A 19832-nucleotide genomic window follows, 5' to 3' on the forward strand; every position below is an offset into this window, starting at 1 on the left:
CCAGAACGTCAGGCTTTGACAGGACCCTTGAGATTTTATTCACCCCCTAATTTTATGGTTTGGAATATTAAAACTAAGGGAGATAAACTTTCTAAAGTTAGGATGTTAGAGACTGGCTGGCTGGCCCCGGAAGCCTGGTCAGGGTGACTCCCTGCCCAGTGCTCTCTCTACACTTTAAGGCCACACCCTCGAAGAATTTTTGCCTTGAGAACATCATCAAACCAACTTTGAACGCTCCCATTCTTAACGAGCAAGGTGCTGGCTAAAATGTCACTTTGTCCATGGACGTGAGAACTGTTTTGTGGTCTCCACACTCAGCGATTTGCTTAGATGGATGCTCTGTCTTCCAACAAATGGAGAAATGGGTGACTGACGTTCAGGCTGGAGAAGCACCTAGGGGGATGGCTTCTGCAAAACCACAGTAGGCAGAAACCTCCAGCCTATTTTTAACCTCCTCCCCTTTTAAATAACCATATTTATATTTTGAATACGTGAAATGGTTAACTCTGTAGAGGAGAGTCAGAGAGGGTACCTAATCCCAGCTTGATGCAATTACTTTAACATGAATTTAAAATAAAATTAAAGTTAACAGTTTAAACTGATGTTTGAGGGTTTTAAAAAGATTTAGTTTCCTTTGGAACCACTGTGTTATTTGATCCAGTACAATCATTTTGAGCTCCATGCATAACATCTTTACCCAAGTACCATTACTACTAGATTATGCCCATAGGTTGAGTTACAAATGTCTAAAAATCTTAAAATTATTAAGCTCAGATTAAAGTGTTCAAAGACCATGGTGTTATTTTAGTCTCCTGCCATATCCTCCATTTACTATAAACTTGTTATATTGGCATTCAAATAAAATGTCATAAAGCAAGTATGTAAGGAGGTGTTTGGGGTTTGTTTCATGCTTCTGCGAGCCAAGTTTGCATGGCAACCAGGATGTATAACAGAAACACTCAAATAGTCTTCATAAAAAGAAATGCTGAGCAGAGCTCAGGAGTGGGACAGCTTCTAAGTTGGGGCACACCATCAAAGCTGGTCAGAGCAATGATGGGGTCTAGATAGGGACAGCATGTCACCCAACATTGTCTCAAGAGTAAGCCAAGGCCCCTCCAAGCAGCTGCCAAGTGCTAAGGCATCAGAGGCCAAGCCTCTAGAGATGCAGCTTCGTAGAATTTGCAGAGGTTATAGTTGGAAGGACTCTTTAAGTCCATTTCACCAAACCCCTTGTTTTATAGGTGAGGACATGGAGACCCTGAGCTATGATTTGTCCTCCATCTCAGAGGTCTGCTGTATACTCATAGCAGAAGAACATGGGTATGCCCTCCCCCATGTTCTCTGGTTTAGTGAATTCTCTTCTGTTTTCCCAAATGAACATAAATTGCAACTGTTCTGAATTAGGACAGAAAAAGAAAGGGTGGAGGCAAAAGTCTTTCATTTGGACATTGCCTTAACAGTACTCATAGGGAGTCTTTCCGGGCTTCCCAGACCAATCTGCTTGGTAGATCTTTCCCTAGAAGACCCATCTCATGAAATCAGACAGATGGTGCTTCATTTTAACTATGGAGAAGGCATTTGTTGAAGCTAAGTTAACCCATCTACCATCATAAGGAAGAAACTCTCCTTTGAGGTCCTTTTTGTTTCTGAAACCCAGATGAAGGGTACAAGAGTGGTTACTTGGAATGAGGCTGCCCCAGAGCTGGGTGAGGTAGGATCCATGAACTGAGAACTTATAAAAAAGCTTCAATCTATCAGTAGTCACCAAAGAGGATGCAGCCTACATGGACAGCATGAAAGTTGCCTATTAATTTCTAAACCTCCTGATAGCCCCATCATTTTCTCACCCAGTACTCCTAAGAGATGGACTGACTGAGGCCCATGGTAAAAACTACACTAACCTGTGAGTACCTCTGAGACCAAAAACTGAAACAAGAAGAGAAGCAGGAAAATGGATGTTTGGCACTGCTGGGAAAGGCTGCTTCATTGTACACGAATCTATTGCATAACATATTTAAAAAAAAAACCCATATTTACACCCCCTCAAATTAACAATCATGACAAGTTTCTTCTATTCCTGTCTTTTTTTTTAATTCAAAACTGATATTCTGCAATCCCATTCCCTCTCCATTCTTCCCTAAAGGCAATCTAGCAGAATTCTTCTTGTTTCCAAGATTTGTGTTTATGCATATGTACAAAAACAGACTCCTAGTGTACACCTTTCTCCAGATTTATTTTATCCCCACTCCTCATAGTTCCAAAAAAAAATCTCTATTTCTCTAGTTTTATGTTTTCACAAGAAAGAGCTTTCACTACAGTAATTATTTGGGGCTGATGCACATTCCTTACTCATCCCTTCCCACAGACGCGAGGTGAATTATCTGATTAATGAGTTTGGAAGAAATAATCTTGTTATTATCTCTCTATTTTGGGTGTCAGTTTCTGCAGGATGCAAGTAATCAGCTGATCTTCCACCATATGGCAGAGGGCGGCCCTTTGCAAAGAAGGCCCATGATTGTGAACTATGCCAGCAAACTACACAAGATTGTCTTTAGAGGAAGTGCTAGGGAGACCAATCAGACCACTGAAATAAACCACATTCCTTCAATCAGCTATTTTAATAATATATATGAGATATGTTAGGTAAAGAACTTGGGAATTTTTTCAGTCCTCCATACCCTGCGGAAGGTGGAGAGAACCCATGCAAAGAAACTTGAGTATGGTTAAACCAGATCCTTTCAGGGAATGAAAACAACAATCGTAGAAAGGAGAGATTGGTGGCCACTGAAATAATAAGACACAAGTTTCCAAGAGCTCACAAGATTTTGTTTGGTACAGCTAAGAGCCTGAATTTTAAAAATAAAAATGAAAAATACCAAGGGGTGCCTGGGTGGCTCAGTAGGCTAAGCATCTGCCTTCAGCTCAGGTCATGATCTCAGGGTCCTGGGATGGAACAGTTGGGCTCCCTGCTCAGCGGGGAGTCTGCTTTTCCCTCTGCCCTTCCCCCTGGCTCGTGCTCTCTCTCAAATAAATAAATAAAATCTTGAAAAAAATAAAAAATATAGAACATTTTCTGGGGTTTGCATTCTGGTGATCCTTACTTGAAGTGAAGTGGGATAGGAAAGCAAGGACACCATAAATATCTAGAGTGGATTTGCCAGGGAAAATCCGGGACACCCAGTTAAATTTGAATTTATCTGGAATTCAAATTTAACTGGGTGTCTTAATTTTTGACATCTTCATTGAGTAATAATTCATATACCATAAATTTAACCAATTAAAGTCTACAATTAAATGGTTTCTAATATATTCACAGAGTTGTACAACCATCACCATGATTTGTTTAGAACATTTTCATCACTCTAAAAAGAAGCTAGTACCCATTAGCGGTGCCTTCACAGCTGGCCCCCAGCCCTAAGCAAACGCTAATCTACACTCTGTACCATTAATCTGTTTTGTGCCCATACACTCACCTCCCTGGACATTTCACATAACTGAATCACACAATCCGCGGTGCAAGCGTGTATCTTTAGTTTTGAAATCTGACAGCCCTAGCCCAAGCTATTTGTGTAGAGCAATGAGGAGTCATGGCAGCCGGAGAAAATGTAATGGGAAAATAAATATGCTAGAGCAGGTAGGGAAAGTGGCACGCTGAGAACCTGGCGGGGCTGCCCATCCCCACATTATGGATTCTTCACACTGGCACCAAAATCCAAGTGCAGCCAGTCACTCTGGCTAGTTTAAGGGGGACATTTTGTCTCCAAAAGGAAACCCACAGCCACTGCAGGAGAGCCAGAGACTCGGGCTGGCTGCCATGCATCCTGGAGCGATAGCCATGCACATTGGCGAACTGCTTGCGGGGGGGATCTCATCGTCTCCATGTCCAGGTGCTGCGGGGCACCCCCGCGGCGGGGCGGGGAGGCTGCACCACAGGCACTGTCGCCAGGACCCCTGCCACCTCTGCATCTGAAAGTCTGTGTCCACCATGCTCCCTGATTCTCCCAGAACAGGAAGAGAGTCCACGTTGACTTTCGTCTTCCGCAGCATGTGAAAAGTGTGGCAAAGACACAGATTTCACTAGGAGGTCCAACTTCAATTCTTGTTGCCCAGGGTGGCGAGCATAATTGACAGTAACTGGAGTCCTAGTCCTGTGCCTTGGCCACATAAAGATTCAACAATTGATTTCTAGTTCCTACCTCAGGAAGACAGGACCCATCATGTGGGAAAACCACAGGACAGGCGTTCAAAAATTCTGGGCCGCCCCAAGTGCAACACTTTTACCGTTGCTTTTTCCCGGCTCGCTTGGGATGATGTAGAAATGGCTGCCTGCATCAGAAAGGCGAAACTGGGTGAGGGAACGCCGCCAGGTAACTTCCTGGCTGAAGCAGAGGATGCAGGGCCCTTTGAGCAGAGAAAGCACCAGCAGCCCAAGAACACTGGGTGGGACACTTAGGCTGCCCGCAGCTCTAGGCAGTCTTGTTTTTGGAATCTCCACTCCAGGATAACAAATGTATTAAAATTCACCTGCAACCCCCATTAAACAGAAATGTTGCCCATACATTCTTCTGGGAAATTCCTTTTACATTTAAAACTATTTTTGTTTCAAATAATGTAACATATGTTAAGAAAAAAGAAAAAGAAGAAGACAGCAGGAGGGGAAGAATGAAGGGGAGTAAGTCGGAGGGGGAGACAAACCATGAAAGACAATGGACTCTGAGAAACAAACTGAGGGTTCTAGAGGGGAGGGGGGTGGGCGGATGGGTTAGCCTGGTGATGGGTATTGGGGAGGGCACGTTCCGCGTGGAACACTGGGTGTTATGCACAAGCAATGAATCATGGAACACTACATCCAAAACTAATGATGTAATGTATGGTGATTAACATAACAATAAAAAATTTTAAAAAAACCTATTTTTGTTTCAAGTACTTTCTTCCACTTAAAAATTGTAATGACTAAATCATAATGACCATGCAAGCTCGGGAAATCTTACAGAATAAGAAAGTCGAGCATGCAGTTCAGGTATAATGAATTTTTATTTTACTAATATCAAATTTAAAAATGAAAACATTTAGCATAATGTGACATTTTAATGACATCGTTAACAAACCCTTGCTTCTGATCTTCCAGTTTTCTATTTGTCCTTTGGATACAAATAATAATTTCCTGTTTCCACCCTTTACAGGGAACGCTGAAAAGCTTAATGGATAAAACAACACGAGGCTAGGCACCTGGGTGGCTCAGATGGTTAAGCGTCTGCCTTCGGCTCAGGTCATGATCCCAGGGTCCTGGGATCGAGTCCCACGTCGGGATCCCTGCTCAGCGGGGAGCCTGCTTCTCCCTCTGCCTCTCTCTCTCTGTCTCTTATGAATAAATAAATAAAATCTTTGGGGGAAAAAAACAACAAAAACATGAAGCTGTTTCTGTACAAAATTATCTGTGGGATTCGGTGGGAAAGATAGTTTCACGAAACCCTGGAGAATAGAATCCAACTGCAAACCAAGGCTGCTCACGGTCCTGGTGAGGGTTTTCCTCAAATTGCTAACCCCTCTTCTCCCTCCTCTGGTTTTTAGGTAGCAGAAAACCCCATGTGAAATGCACCTTTCAAGGGAAAGACAGTTCACAGCCAAGATCAGAAGGGACTTGAAGAGAATTTAATCACGTTGTATCAATACAAAGAGAAGGCTAGACAGAGCTGCTCCCCTTCAGCATGCAAAAGGCCAAGAAGAGCTTGCAAATACACTGTAGAAAGAGAAGGTGATGAGGTTGATGATAATATGAGAGAGAAAGGGGCACCACACACAAAAGAAAGACAGCATCTCGTCAAGATGACCTCAGAGATGAGATGTTCAAACAACAGAATAAGAAGAAAAAGGAGTTTGCAGAGTCAAGGAAAGAAACCATGGACCAAGACAACACTTAAGACTAATTAATTTTATTTTCTATATCACAGAAATCAATAAATCATACTGTGTATCATAGGAAATACATATCACAGATATGTATCTCTATATTTTTATCTTGTTTATATATCTGTGATATAAAAACAGGTTTAACAGAGCTGACTACTTCAAAGTGAATTACTGGCATGAAGGAAAAGTCTAAAATAATCCTACTGAATGTGAAGGGAAAAAAGGTTACAATTTAAAAGTAGTGGGAAAGGGGGTGATACCATCTAACCTGAAGATGACTGGAGTCTCTCAAGTGGAGAACCCTGTACATAAAAAAAAAAGTATATACTGAAGTCCTAATAAAGAAAACATTCAAGGGATAAAGGAACTATTGAGCCTCCTGACTGAAAGTCACACTATTTGCAAAGAAAAGCAGACACAGAAAAATTGAATCTATGCTGTAGCCAGTTTAGCTAACAGATTCCAAGAAGCATTAAAAACTAAAAACATAGGATGACAGAATTAAGACAAAATATGTATATAATATTAATTATACTAATGCATGTAAATTGAACAAAACAATCTAGTAAAAGTTTCATAGATTGTGTCACAAAAACTAAATCCAAACATATTGCATACAAGAGCAGCTTCTAAAACAGGTAAGAGGAATATCAAAAGTAATAGGATAAACGAAAGCACCTCGTAGAAACCCCACACCCAAGTTATAGAGGAATTCTGCTATGTTTTTGGCTCTACTCGTAGAGTTTCATTTTTTTCCTTTACATTTACATTTTTGATTCATTGTGTATTGTGAGAAATGGATCTAGTTTTACCTTTTTACAAGTGACTCTCCAGTTTTCCCCAACATAATGATATAAAAGGGTTATCTATGCCCCAGTGATCCCCGGAACCACCATTATCGTACATCGTTTCACCCGTTTCTGGACTTTCTATTCTTGCAATTGTTTTTTCTGTCTATCTGCACACCATTACTGCCATTTTGGGTATCAAGGTATTGGGATATGTTTAGGTATCTGGAAGGCCACTTCGCTTCTCATGACTATTCCTTTTCAGGGCTTTCCGAGTTATTCCTGCAGGTTTTGTTTTTCCATACAAACTTTGGTATCACCTCGTCCAGTTCTTACCAGGCTTTAATCAAGGCTTATTGGGAATTAATCAATTTTATATATTCATTTATAAAGAACTCATATCTTGATGGTATCGAGATGTCCTGAGCAAAAATGAGCAGTATCTTTCCATTTATTCAAGCCTACTTTTGGATCTTTCAAGAATGATCATAGTTCCGGGGCCCCTGGGTGGCACGGCCCGTTGAGCATCTGACTCTTGGTTTCAGCTCAGGTCGTGATCTCAGGGTGGTGAGATCGAGCCCTGCACAGGGCTCCATGCACTCAGTGTGGAGTCTGCTTGAGTTTCTCTCTCCCCCTCTCCCTCTGTTCTGCCCCTGCTCATGAGCTATCTCTAAAATAAATAAAATCTTTAAAAAAAGAATGACTATTCAAATATAGCATTTGAACACTTCTTCCTAAATTTATTCCTAAAATATCCCATTTTCTATTGCTATCATAAGCAGGTTTTCTCTTTCATTTTATCTTCTAGCTGGTTATTATTTGCACATGTGAAATCTATTGGTTTCCATAGATAACAAAGCACCTCAGAACACACTATGCTGAGATCTACCCTACTCCACCCTCATTATGTCATGGGCTGCTTAATCATCATCACCAAGTCCACATGAAGAAAGAGTTGTTGACTGAGGGAGAGCTCCAAGTTAGGGCACGGGCCTGGCATTTGCTGGCTTAGTTTTGGTTTATTTGCTCCGATCAGATGAATCCCTACCATCCAGAGGAAGGCACGTGTGGTGAAGGTAAGTCATGATCTCTTCTGATTCTATGCAATCTGACCTGCTTCTCAGAGGATGGGAAGTCCAAGAATATTTTTCTCAGTGCATCACCATTAGAATGCCATTTGCATAAATTTGGCCTAGACTTTTTTCTATGGAACTCCTTTACATTTGAATTTCGATGAGGTTTCCTGGATTAGCTTCCTATTGCTGGTGTTAACCACCACAAGTTTAGAGATTGAAAGCCATACACATTTTTTCTATATACAGGTTAGAAGTTCAGCATGGGGCTCGTTAAGCCAAGCGCAAGGTGCCAGTAGCACTGCATTCCTTCTGCAGATTCTAGGAGAGAAACCTTTCCTTCCCTTTTTCAGATTCTCGCGGCCAGCTCTATTCCTCAGCTCACGGCCCCTTCTTCTTTCTTCAGAGCCATCACTCCAACCTTTGGTTCAGACTTCACATCATTTCCTGACTTTGAAGCTTTTGCCTCCCTGTGATAAGGACCCTGTGATTACATTAGGCCCACCCAGAGAATCCAGCATAATTCCCCCAGATCAAGATGCTTAATTTATTCACATCTGCAAGGCCCTTTTGTCAGGTAAGGAAACATATTCACAGGTTCTAGGAATTAGAATGTGGATGTCTTTGGGGGGCATGTCTACCACATTTCTCATTTACATTTTTTTCTATAATTTCATGGTTGATGGAATATCTTGGAATGGATGCCTCCTGGGAAGCAACAGAGTGTAGGAAAGAACCTACACTCCAGAGTCTGATCAACCTGGATTTAGCCCTGATGCTTCATCTAACTAGCTGGGTGACCTTATGGAAGTAACATTTTTAGGCCTCATTTTCTTCATCTATAAAATTGAGGAGATAACAATAATGTCTACTCCTTAAGGTTGCTGTGAGAAATAAAGGAGCTGAAAATGTAAAACATTTAACTCTGTCTGGCCAACAGTAAACACTCAATATCTGTTAGCTGGGGTCTGCTGCACTTCAATTCAAAAAAACTAAATGACTTTTCAGTGCTGCTGCATGAATATACTACTTAACTTACTTGGGCATTCTTGGATTTTAAAAAAGTAAACTAATCTTTCCATAACCCAAATTGGCCCCTGGCTTTCCCAGCCCAAACAGGGCAAACCATCAAAGTAGCCATTTATCAATGTAGGCACACACACATATCCTTCTATGTCTCCACTCCCAGGAGTGTCATAAATTATTCCAACAGAGTGGCAAAGACAGTGGTGAGCTCTGCTCTCTTAAGTCAGCACGTGAATAACTAAACTGGAGGGCATTCCTTATTGACATTGTTATACTTGGTATTTCAAATATTTGTTATATACTCCTGTAACTATACAAAGAATCATCTAATCATCATATCTAATCATATTCTGGTTTGTTCTAGTCCCTGCCCACCTCCCAATAACTATTCTCCTGGGGCAGCCAGCTATCAGAGAGAAACTCTTTTCATGGTGTGGTCCCAGCTTTTGTTACTTTATTTTGCAAGCTGAACTTGGTAAGTCCGTCTGCCAATGTACCCGCTCCTACATCTGCAATTATAATTGAATCCACACATTTAGATTTAATCATGCAACCTCATATAATACATTGGTTGCCATAGTTTTCTGCTACTTTAAGCATATTTAATTTTTAAGCTACTGTATCTCTAGTGACTATTTTTGGCAAAGTATTTTATTGGTATCTACTATACTCTCTTCCTTCCCGTTGGATCTAGTTGATGTGTAGGCACATTTACAAACACATGCAAAAGAAACAAGTTAGTGTGGTTCTGTCTTGATGGCACTTAAACTCTTCCTGGTTCAATTTATTTTATTCAATAAGAAAGTAAGAAGAGATGAGCCATAACCTAATCCCTTCTTGCTTTACATGGAAAACAAACTTGCCCAATATCCAGCTCTCAGTGATTTCAGAATTAAAAGTCTTTGAATTTTATTAATATGGCTGATCCAGCTCTGCTATTCTGTGTGCCATCATAGTTATTTTAGATTCTTTGTAGGAATATATTTTTATCTTGATCAGCATTTGCCTAGAATATTTTATTTGGTGAGATCTGAGTAATGGAGTAAAACTCAATGAAACAAATACTTACGAGAGCCTTTCCATGACACCATTATTCTCTAGTTTGCCTAGGGTTTCCCAACAAAACATCCTGACAATTTTTCCCATCCAGTTGGGTCAGCAAATAGCAAAGATGCCTGCTGGATGCAAAGGGACCCAGTTAGTTGGTAGATCATATCGCTGTAGCAGCAGAGCTAATTCTTGGGCTGCCTCTATCACCGTCCTGAGCCACAGCCCTCCCTGTATATCTCATCCTCCTTTTCATTTCTCTCAAAAAGCATTCAGGTTAGCAGCTTGGGCCTGTTTCCTGGGTGGACCCCCATTTCTGCAGCCCTCTCCAATGCAAACCACTTGCCCAGCAAGGGACTCTCCTCTCCTGGACCAGGAACTCCCAGGTCAGAGATGATATTACCTGCTTCTTTTCCCTCCCTGCATTGTTTTGCATACATCCAGTTGGCAAGTTTCACAGTGGCATTTATCTTGATGTCCCCAGAAACCCAATAAAACTCAGATAACATCCTATGCAGGCTGCAACTCCAGACTTTGTTTTCAATGAGAATATACGAACCCTGGAGGCACTCTTATGGGATGTAGGGGACTTAACATGACCTCAGAGCTCCCAAAGCTCAATATAGGCCTGGATACATTCTGTATGTGAAATATTTAATTTTTATTTTGTTTTGTTCTATATTCTCTATCTTGACTTAAAGGCAGCAAGATACGATACATTCTCTTAATAAAACTTCCCAACATCGACTTAACCTTTTCATATGACTGCATAAAGACAACAAAGCATTTGTGTTAAATGCTAAAGATATTAGAAAATAATACAAAAGTCAAGGAAAGTTATCTTCATATCTGATTTCAAGTGAGATGGAAAGTGTAAAAATTACTATGGATACCACTTACACAGAAAGAGAAATGCAAGAGTCACATCATACATAAATGCAGACACTGAAAGTTGATAACCATCGTCTAAGTACAACAGTAAACATAATTAGGATAAGACTTATGGGGGGAATGAAAGTTGCTGATGGTATTAAAAATTTGCAATCAACCGTTTGTTGCTTGTGTGAGATAATTAAGATCCAGAGACCTAAAGAGACTCAAAGTGAATGCATAGTCTGAAGTCAGGGGTCAGGTATCACGCCTGTGGACATAAGTGATTTCGATGTGGTAGGTGTGAGAGGAGATACAGTTTCACATAGAGATCCAGGTGTCGACACAGATAGAGAAGCCCATGGCTTTCTCTGAGAACAAATAAAATCCATAGCAAAACACTTTCGAGGACACAGTCATGGCCAAAGGTGTGGTAAGGACTCATGCACTAGGTGTTTGCCCCTCACCATCCCAGGAAAGACACTGAGGAGAACAGTGATGAATATGCCCCCCTTTTCCCGCTCCCCCTCCCCCCCGGGAGTTTGTTGTCAGGCAGGGCGATGTGCCGTCACTAGCAACCACCGTCCTAACCTGTGCATTTTGGTTCACCGGAAGCAGAAACCTGCTTGGAATTTTCCAGTGGTTCAGATTCCGAGATTTTCTCTGATGGAGATGTTCGGTAGTCTGGGTATATTTACCAAGCAAAGACACTCTGGCCTGCATGAGCAGCCTCAGTTGCCAAGATATGCCCCCCAGAAAATTTCCATCAGGTTATGACTAAACAGTACTTTAAAGATTTCACAGGAAACATTGGAAAGTCTATTACTAATTTCTGTAACACTGACCACATTGTCAAAAAAACAGGATCGTTTTTCCACCTAGTCATAAATCACTATATATATATATATATATATATATATATATATATATATATAACTTCACTGTTTAAAAATTCATTTTCGTTTGACAAAACAATTAGCATTCTTTCTGAAGTTGAGATCAACATGTGAAAATGTTGTCTGATTCTGTAAACCAAGATGACAGATTGGATATACTGTGCATACCTCACAAAATCCTAAAAGGGAGAGAGGGCACAGCACGTGGAGTTGCTCAGAGTTTGTTTAGAATGGCCCGCCAGCCTCTATTGTAGTTGTAAGGTGGGGATTCCTTTTCAAAGGAATTGAAGGATGGCTTGCTGACATGGCTATCTTCTTCAATATCTTAATTGGAGACGCTTTCTTATAGGTCTAGACATGTAACTATGTCTTCATTGTCTACCAAAACCAGTCTTGCTTTAGTGCATCTAGGATGTTGATGAGGTGTCTTTGACTCAATAAAAGGGTCTAAAAATGAGAATGGGAAAAATGAAGCCATTTGCAAATGGTTAACAAAAATACTTTATCCAACTGCCAACCTCTCACTTAGCACTAAGCACCTGTACCACAGAGGCTTTGCTCATTCTTTCTTTTTCCGGCATTCTTTCCCAAGGTTTGCACGGGCTCTGTAACGTGTTCTCCGCATGCCTGCACAGGGCCCTGCATGGGCTAGCATGAGGAATTTGGGGTTTGGGTACAGAGTGGACAAGTTCCCCATGCCCATCAGCTGAGACCCAATGTGATGGTTTGTCATTTTCACACATGGTGAACTTCCAGAGCGTTTATGGCGGCAGAAACCTTGGTACCTGTGCAACTGCAGTATCTTAGCAATTCCATAATGAAATTCACATGGAATCTCCCAACCCAGCCAGATTTGTGTCAGCTTTCTTAACATGTTCCAGTTGCATGAAATACTAATTAAAGGCACTCATTGTTAACTGATATAAATAGTCCCCACTTAGCCCATTATAGGTATGGGCTGTAAAACAAACAATTACGTGACAGATGATACATGTGAACATAGAGAAATTCTGTAATGACATTTCTGTAACTCTGTAACCTCTTCAACCGCCATATGTTCTACATTAGGAGCTAAAAGGGGTGCTGATTGTGAAGGTGACGCTCCCCCCAGTGTGTGACTTTTCTTCTAAGAATAGAAAGCATCTCTGAAGGATTTACATTACAAATGGAGTTGAGGCAATGAAATCATTAATGGGAGTTGGTTTTTAACTCTTTCATGTGTTTGGGATTCTTTTTGTTTTTTAATTTTATTATGTTATGTTAGTCACCATACATTACATCATTCGTTTTGGATGTGGTGATCCACGATCCATTGTTATCATATAACACCCAGTGCTCCATGCAGTACATGCCCTCCTTAATACCCATCACCGGGCTAACCAATCCCCCCTCCTCCCCTCCCCTCTAAAACTCTGTTTGTTTCTCAGAGTCCATAGTCTCTCATGGTTTGTCTCTCCCTCCAATTGCCCCCCCCTTCATTTTTCCCTTCCTTCCCCTAATGTCCTCCCTGCTATTCCTTATGTTCCACAAATAAGTGAAACCATATGATAATTGACTTTCTCTGCTTGACTTATTTCACTTAGCATCATCTCCTCCAGTCCCATCCATGTTGATGTAAAAGTTGGGTATTCATCCTTTCTGATGGTTGAGTAATATTCCATTGTATATATGGACCACATCTTTATCCATTCATCTGTTGAAGGGCATCTTGGCTCTTTCCACAGTTTGGCTATTGTGGACATTGCTGCTATGAACATTGGGGTGCATACGGCCCTTCTTTTCACTACATCTGTGTCTTTGGGGTAAATACCCAGGAGTGCAATTACTGGATCATAGGGTAGCTCTATTTTTAAATTTTTGTGGAACCTCCACACTATTTTCCAAAGTGGCTATACTAACTTGCATTCCCACCAACAGTGTAAGAGGGTTCCCCTTTCTCCACAACCTCTCCAACATTTGTTGTTTCTTTCCCTGTCCATTTTTGCCATTTTAACTGGTGCAAGGTGGTATCTCAATGTGGTTTCGATTTGAATTTCCCTGATGGCTAATGATGATGAACATTTTTTTCATGTGTCTGTTAGCCATTTGTATGTTTTCTTCAGAGAAGTGTCTTTTCATATCTTCTGCCCACTTTTTGACTTGATTATTTGTTTTTTGGGTGTTGAGTTTGGGAAGTTCTTTATAGATCTTGGATACCAGCCCTTTATCTGTAGTGTCATTTGCAAATATCTTCTCCCATTCTGTGGGTTGCCTCTTTGTTTTGTTGACTCTTTCCTTTGCTGTGCAGAAGCTTTTTATCTTGATGAAGTCCCAAAAGTTCATTTTTGCTTTTGTTTCACTAGCTTTTGGAGATGTATCTTGAAAGACGTTGCTGTGGGCGATGTCAAAGAGGTTACTGCCTGTGTTCTCCTTTAGGATTTTGATGGATTCCTGTCTCACATTGAGGTCTTTCATCCACTTTGAGTTTATCTTTGTGAATGGTGTTAGAGAATGGTCGAGTTTCATTCTGCATGTGGCTGTCCAATTTTCCCAGCACCATTTATTGAAGACACTGTCTTTTTTCCATTGCATGTTTTTTCCTGCTTTGTCAAAGATTATTTGACCATAGAGTTGAGGGTCCATATCTAGGTTCTCTATTCTGTTCCACTGGTCTATATGTCTGTTTTTGTGCCAGTACCATGCTGTCTTGGTGATCATAGCTTTGTAATATAGCTTGAAATCGGGCAACGTGATGCCCCCAGCTTTGTTTTTTCTTTTTCAACATTTCCTCGGTGATTCGGGGTCTTTTCTGATTCCATACAAATTTTAGGATTGTTTGCTCCAGCACTTTGAAAAATGTCATTGGAATTTTGATCGGGATGGCATTGAAGGTATAGATTGCTCTGGGTAGCACAGATAGACATTTTAACAATGTTTATTCTTCTAATCCATGAGCATGGAATATTTTTCCATCTTTTTGTGTCTTCTTCAATTTCTTTCATGAGTGTTCTGTAGTTCCTAGAGTATAGATCCTTTACCTCTTTGGTTAGGTTTATTCCGAGGTATCTTATGGGTTTTCGTGCTATTGTAAATGGAATAGTCTCTCTAATTTCTCTTTCTACAGTTGCATTGTTAGTGTATAAGAAAGCAACTGATTTCTGCGCATTGATTTTGTATCCTGCCACATTACTGAATTGCTGTATGAGTTCTAGTAATTTGGGGTGGAGTCTTTTGGGTTTTCCACATAAAGTATCATGTCGTCTGCAAAAAGAGATGTGTCTTTGCCAATTTGAATACCTTTTATTTCTTTTTGTTGTCTGATTGCTGTTGCTAGGACTTCTAGTACTATGTTGAACAACAGTGGTGAGAGTGGGCAATCTGGATGAAATGGAGGCCTTCCTGGAAACCTATAAGCTGCCAAGACTGAAACAGGAAGAAATTGACAACCTGAATAGGCCAATAACCAGTAATGAGATTGAAGCAGTGATCAAAAACCTCCCAAAAAACAAGAGTCCAGGGCCTGATGGATTCCCTGGGGAATTCTACCAAACATTCAAAGAAGAAATAATACCTATTCTAGTGAAGCTGTTTCAAAAAATAGAAACAGAAGGAAAACTTCCAAACTCATTCTATGAGGCCAGCATTACCTTAATCCCCAAACCAGGCAAAGACCCCATCAAAAAGGAAAATTTCAGACCAATATCCCTGATGAATATGGATTCCAAAATCCTCAACAAAATCCTAGCTAATAGGATCCAACAATACATTAAAAGGATCATCCACCACAACCAAGTGGGATTTATCCCCGGGATGCAAGGGTGGTTCAACATTCACAAATCAATCGATGTGATAGAACACATTAATAAGAGGAGGGAGAAGAACCATATGGTCCTCTCGATTGATGCAGAAAAAGCATTTGACAAAATACAACATCCTTTCCTGATTAAAACTCTTCAGAGTATAGGGATAGAGGGAACATTCCTCAAGTTCATAAAATCCATCTATGAAAAACCCACAGCAAATATCATCCTCAATGGGGAAAAGCTGAGAGCCTTTCCCTTAAGATCAGGAACACGTCTGGGATTCTGCACTCTGGTGCCAAGCAATGGCATCAGGCTACCTACAAATTCTCCAATCTCAGGAGAGGGAAATTGAGGGGAACAACTGTGTGCAATGGAGCTCATCTATCTTCAAAAGTCACTAATTTGTCCCTGTGCATTCAAGTTGAAAAGAGATTTTGGCACAGTGCAAAATTAAGTTTGAAAGGTGTTATTTTTCTCCAAGAGAAAAGTCAATTGTGTGTCAAAATAACCAATGAATATAATCATTGATGAATAGCCATGAATATAATATTCCTGGCAGTCAAATAAATACACAAATTAATTAAACTATGCAATTGCAAACCATCTCTTACTTTCTTTTCTCTTATTCTCCTAACATAGATTATAGGTATTTCTTCTGAAATACTGACTAAAGAAGGATTGTGTGACAGCTGAGCCCAACAAACAAGAGAAATTGAAATATACATTTTAGTTGAACAACCACTTTGTTTAAGAATTAACATTCTACTAAATTACAAATTGTTCATGTACAAATGGCACATGATCTCTACATAGTCAACCTTTTGTAATTCTGAAAAATGGCATATTTTCAGAAGTACTAAATTCATTACCATGAATTTCTATTTCCTGGCCTCTTATTTTCCAGTTTTTATGTTAAGGGCTTTATTGGGTTTATCTTGTTTATTGCTTAAAAGCCTTAGGGAAGGCATTATTATTATTCACATTTGATAGACAAAGTAATCTAGGCATAGAGTAAGAAAAGTGCTCAAATTTTTGATCAGCTACTATGAGCTCAGCTCTGTAATGAGTGTTGGGGATCCAAAGGTAACAAGATAGGAATGTCCCCCATCCTCATAGTATTTACAGTCCAGTGAGGGAGGTAGATGTGAAATCATTAGTAATAACTAATTAAATGAAACTATGCTAAGTGCCATGGAGGGAAACTTTTGAGACCTCTGAGGACATATACAAAGGGTGGTATATCCCAGTTTTGTGGGTCAAAAAGGACTTGCCTAAAGAAGTATCCTGAAGTATGAATATGATCCAAGCAGGCAAAGTGGGGGTAAAAGAGCTTCCCAGACAGAAATGATGCCCTGTGTCCTCAGAGTGGAAGGAGATAACAGTATTTGCAAAAAAGAGAGGAGGCCAAAGGGCTTGGAAAAGAATAAACAGGAAGAGAATGGAGCAAGAGGAGGTAGGGAGTGGGGTGGGGGGAGCCTGGTCAGGTCACTGTGGGTTCTGCACACTTCACCAAGTTTTGTGGACTTGGTCTTTTTTTTTTTTTTAAAGATTTTATTTGTTTATTTGAGAGAGAGAGAATGAGAGATAGAGAGCACAAGAGGGAAGAGGGTCAGAGGGAGAAGCAGACTCCCTGCTGAGCAGGGAGCCCAATGCGGGACTCGATCCCGGGACTCCAGGATCATGACCTGAGCCGAAGGCAGTCGCTTAACCAACTGAGCCACACAGGCGCCCTGGACTTGGTCTTAAGAGTGACTGGGAACCACTGAAGCAGGAGTGTTGCTGATCAAATTTGCATTAAAAAAAATCCCCTAATCAACATAAGGAAACAGGCAAGTATAGAACATGGAACATTACACTACACAACTGGCCTATTTTCCCTAGAAATTCAATGTCACCTTTTCTTGACTGGATTATTTGTTTTTTGGGGTGTTGAGTTTGAGAAGTTCTTTATAGATCTTGGATACCAGCCCTTTATCTGTAATGTCATTTGCAAATATCCTCTCCCATTCTGTAGGTTATCTCTTAGTTTTGTTGACTGTTTCCTTTGCTGTGCAGAAGCTTTTTACCTTGATGAAATTCCAGAGGTTCATTTTTGCTTTTGTTTCCCTTGCCTTTAGAGACGCATCTCCAAAGAAGTTGCTGTGGCCATGTCGAAGAGGTCACTGCCTATGTTCTCCTCTAGGGTTTTGATGGATTCCTTTCACATTTAGGTCTTTCATCCATTTTGAGTTTATCTTTGTGTATGGTGTAAGAGAATGGTGTGTTTCATTCACTCATATGTGGAACATAAGGAATAGTACAGAGGACCACAGGGGAAGGGAGGGAAAACCGAATGGGAAGAAATCAGAGAGGGAGACCAACCATGAGAAACTCTGGACTCCAGGAAACAAATTGAAGGTTATAGAAGGGAAGAGGGTGGGGAGATAGGATAACCGGGTGATGGATATTAAGGAGGACACACGATATGATGAGCACCAGGTGTTATAGGCAACTAATGAATCAATGAGCACTACATCAAAAACTAATGATGTAGTATATGTTGGCGAATTGAACATAATAATAAGAAAGAAAAAATAAAAATTGCATTAATGAAAGAAAGAAAGAGAGAGAAAAGAAAGAAAGAAAGAAAGAAAGAAAGAAAGAAAGAAAGAAAGAAGAAAAGAAAGAAGAAAGAAAGAAAGAAAGAAAAAGAAAGAAAGAAAGAAAGAAAGAAAGAAGAAGAAAGAAAGAAAGAAAGAGAAAGAAAAGAAAGAAAGAAATTCAATGTCATCAAAAAGGTGTATGTGGGGGTGGGGATGAGAGAGGATTTTTTTAAAAAATGTTAAGAGATTCAACAATCGAATGCAAAGAGGGATCCTTGATTTGTTCCTGGCTTCATAAGGAATGGCAATAAGAGAAATTTTAGAGACAATATGGGAAATTTTATTGAATATTTGTTACTAAATTATAGTAGGGTATTATTTTTAATTTTCTTAGGTATAGAAATAGTGTAGTTAAGTAGAAGCATATTCTTACTTTTCTGGACATGTGTGCTTAAGTATTTAGAGACAAAATGTCATGATGCCTGTAATTTTTTTTTCTGAACCATTTCAAAGTAACACACATGTATATATCTTGGTACATTAATATGGTTTTTATTTTATTATTATATCTGATTTTCTGCATCTTTTAGTAGTAGTAGTAGTAGTAATACAAAGTCAAAGAAAACAGCCAGAGTTCTGGGTAAGCAGCGGTTGCGGTTGGGTGGCAAGAGTAGACACGGAGATATGAATTGATAGACTATGCAGAAACATGGGCAAAGGATGAAAGAAGCTTGGCTAAAGGATTTGTACCATGGAGGCAGATACATGGATGCATATGAAAGATAATTAGAAAGTAGAATCAACAGCGTTTGGTATATTGATTAGTTATGGAGGAAAAGGGAGGTGTAAAGGTAACTCCTAGATTTCTAGATAAACAACTAAATGGATGGTTGTACCATTTACTGAAGTAGGAAACAGTAGCAGTGGAGCAGGTGTGTGGGATAAAGATTTTAAGCTCAATTTAGGATATTTTGAGTATGAGTATTTGGAGACACCAACATGGAGATGCCAAGGTGGTAAATATACATGCAGGTCCAGACCATAGTGATGAACACACACACACACACACACACACACACACACACACACACACACACACCCCACACTTCTGTTAAGCTGTGTTCTTTTTCTCCAGCTGTGTTCTGGAGTTCCAGATCAAACAGAGAAGTTTGGACTCAGCAGTGGCAGAGGTTTTGCCAGCAGGAATAACAAAAGAAAATAATGCCAAAAAAATCAGGATATTGTGAAAATGATTAAGGAATTTGTATGTGGAAGTTAAGCATTACAGAGAGGGAAGTAAAGAAAGGAGAGATCTAAGGATGGGAGAAAGTAAATTATTCAGTAGTTTGGAGGTCATGTTACAATTGAATAATAGGTGAAGTATTATATAAGTTGAAGAGACAAAATTGAAATAATACAAGATAGTGTATGGAGAGGAAAAATTTTTGAGAGCATTTTAATGGAGATGGTAAGTCTCAAAGGATGACTATGGAATCAATAATACAGGAGGGTTGGGTTAAAAAGGAGGCCACTGTTTAGTTAGGATTAGTTTTGGGTGCTCATCATAGAAAGCCCTAAAATGCCAGTGGCTCAAAAAATTTGAAAGATGATTTCTCACTCTTGTAAAAGAAGTTCAGGGTTAGGCAGTCCAGGGAAACCGTCACTGGGGTCCTGGGCTCTTATCTTACTGTAATAGAATCCTATTGCTGCTTTAGCAAGTTACAAAAAACTTAGTGGCATAAAACAATACTATTATCTTATAGTTCCATAGGTCAGAAGTCCAACAAGGTCTCACTGGGATAAAATCAAGGTGTTAGAAGGGCTATGTCCCTTTCCAAAGTATCTACAGAAGATTTCA

Source organism: Zalophus californianus, chromosome 8 (assembly GCF_009762305.2).
Source record: "Zalophus californianus isolate mZalCal1 chromosome 8, mZalCal1.pri.v2, whole genome shotgun sequence".
In the NCBI taxonomy this organism is placed as follows: Eukaryota; Metazoa; Chordata; class Mammalia; order Carnivora; family Otariidae; genus Zalophus; species Zalophus californianus.